We start from the raw sequence: 2,764 nt of genomic DNA on the forward strand, positions 1-2,764 counted from the left end.
AAAAGCATAAAGTTGTAACTAACCTGCCTGCAACACTAACTGGAAAGCCAGCTCGACAGTCACCTCTTGCTTTGTGTCAAGTTGGGCTAGAGCTGCCCACAGAGATGCTGCTGCAGAGCACAGGCTTGCTTGAGTGCCTGAATCGCAGAAGTTACTGTAGAACTTCCTTGTGTGAGAGGTGTTGGTATTGCTAAACTCCCACAGCAGTGTCTGTATGCACACCCCTGCACACACATATGGATGGGGAACTGTTTCCTCTCAGCCACACTATAACTTACCTGAAGACACACATTTCTGCTCCTCAAAGTCAGACAGCAAGACAATTTAAAAAATGAAGTGCATTAGAAGAAATTCTTACAAAGAGAGTTCAAACTGTTATTACATACTATCTGATTATCACAAATACAGATAAATATAGGTTTGCCACTAGAAGTGCACTTTTAGTGACCAGAGAGGTAGTCTTTGTCTGAACTGTTTGACATTTCTCACAATCACTGCTGCACGTTTTGAAAATGCTCAATTCTCTTACCTATAAGGAAATCAGAAACAGATGTAACTAGCCTTCTACATTTATTTTTTCAAATTGTACCATACATACAGACAAACTTTTGTAAAAAGTGTGGAGTTTTGTTTTTTTTAACAAGCTTAAAAGATAATAAATACATTAAAATAATTAAATATGCTGAGTAAATCTGTTTTGGAAATAGTTAATAGGCTTACTGTGGCTTGTGATGCTAACTGAACATACGACAAAGGGGACTCTAACACACTAAAGTGACCAATAAACAAAATCTGCATCATGACTAGAACTGCTTTTTGCATCCAGTAGCAACAGCTCTCCTATCTTGTTCTGGATTACAACGAATAGTCTTCATATTTTAATGACAAACCTCGGATTTGTTTTTTCCCTTCAAGATTCTGAAGCCAGATTCCGTATTCAAAACTTCTCTTTGCAGTGCCTTTTGAGCTAACACGTTCTAGGACTGCATTTAATCATATGCAAAACATACACACTGTTTATCTGATGAGTAGATTTACTAACAGAGACTTCTTCTATGGCTCACCCTTAACGTTGCAGCAATCCTGATGTGTATCAATAGCCATGCACATACATACCACGTGGAGGCCACCAGGCCACCACCTAAGGAGCGTGTGCCCCAAGGATGGAAGCAGGGAGGCAGAAGGAAAAAATATTTACTGGCAGATTGTTGCAATGCTTTAGGGAGAAATGCAAATTTCTCTTAATTTTACTTTTAAAGACTAAACCAAAAGCTAGAAAGAAACCCCACACACAAACTCCATCCAACAACAAAAAAAAAGTCACCCAACAAAAAAAACTCCAACCAACCAAAATTATCTCAATAGAAGAAAAACAGTCAAAACACTTGTTCCTAAAATATATTGAACTCACTAAACCAGAGAGTAATCATTAAAGTGTCACTCAAAATGAAGAACAAAGTAATCACTTCAATCTTCTATTTTAAAGTCCCACTCCTTGAGTATGACATACTGGTAATTTACAGGCAAAAAATAAATACAGATATACACGTTCAAGATCAACTCCTCTTTAAAATGCAAATTTTGCTCATTTCTGTAATGGCTTTCTATATTTTCTGAATGTGAATCCAGATCAGAATTGACTATAAATCAAGCCAGAAGTGACCAGTAAGATGGAGAAGCCAAAAGCAGTCCTCACCAGACTTTACATGCAATTACTTTGTAAGAGGAAAAAGGAATGTCACCTTTAAAGGTGACCCTCAGCAGCTACTTTCATCATTAAGCTTCCAATTCCTACTTTCCATAAAAGAATCTTCCATCATTTTCTGCACCCATTCCTGCACTCCAAGCAGCTTTACCCACCCCTCACAGAAAATAGCCTATAAAGGACAGATAGTAGCCTGCAATGTTACAGCACTTTAACTGTAAGAGCACTAAGTTTGAGAATATTAAATGGGCAAAAAATGAAAATGCAAGCTACTAACTTATGCAAAAATTAATGAAAGTAATTTCTGTGGTTGAGATCTCTTATATGACCTTAAGGCACTCTACATTTATTAATAAAGCTTTGTCTCTTGTAATTTCATACTTATGCCCACTCATGATTTACAGATACAGAAATTCTGAAATAAATCAGCTCTGGTAAAGACATGCATTATTAAAAAAGTGTTCCCAACTCTTACTTGTGTCTTTCACTCAGCTTCTGAGAAAAGTCAAACCAAAAGACTGGCTACTCTAAAAGAAAAATCAAACAAATGACCCAAGTCATTCAGAAACCTACCTGTCCTGTTGGTTTCTTGTTAGTTTGTTTTTCCCCAATGAAAATATATACATCTATACAATATAATAATATATATATCTATACAATATACAATATATACATCTAACTGCTTTCTTATTAGTTGAAATCCACAACTAGCTAGTTCCAGTGCAATAATTTACTAATAATACATCAGAGTAGTCCAAGAATGTAATAAATCTTTGTTCCTGTGCTCTGTATTAAAGCATCAGAAGAAACAGAAAAGGGAAGCAATCAAACACCCGCAAAACATCAGTAATCAGTGAATAACAGACTACCTCATTTACAGTGGAGCATCCAGTTATTTTTAATGTGGTTACTTGAAATGTATCATAGTCAATGATTTTAGAAAATTACTCTAAATGCAGTGGCATCATGCTTTGTCTAGCAATTAATTTAATCTAAATGTGGTGTCAGAGCCTTCTACCAGACACAATAAAGTAGTACCTTTAAAAAAACCCCAAAACA

Source organism: Oenanthe melanoleuca, chromosome 2, assembly GCF_029582105.1.
Source record: "Oenanthe melanoleuca isolate GR-GAL-2019-014 chromosome 2, OMel1.0, whole genome shotgun sequence".
Lineage (NCBI taxonomy): Eukaryota > Metazoa > Chordata > Aves > Passeriformes > Muscicapidae > Oenanthe > Oenanthe melanoleuca.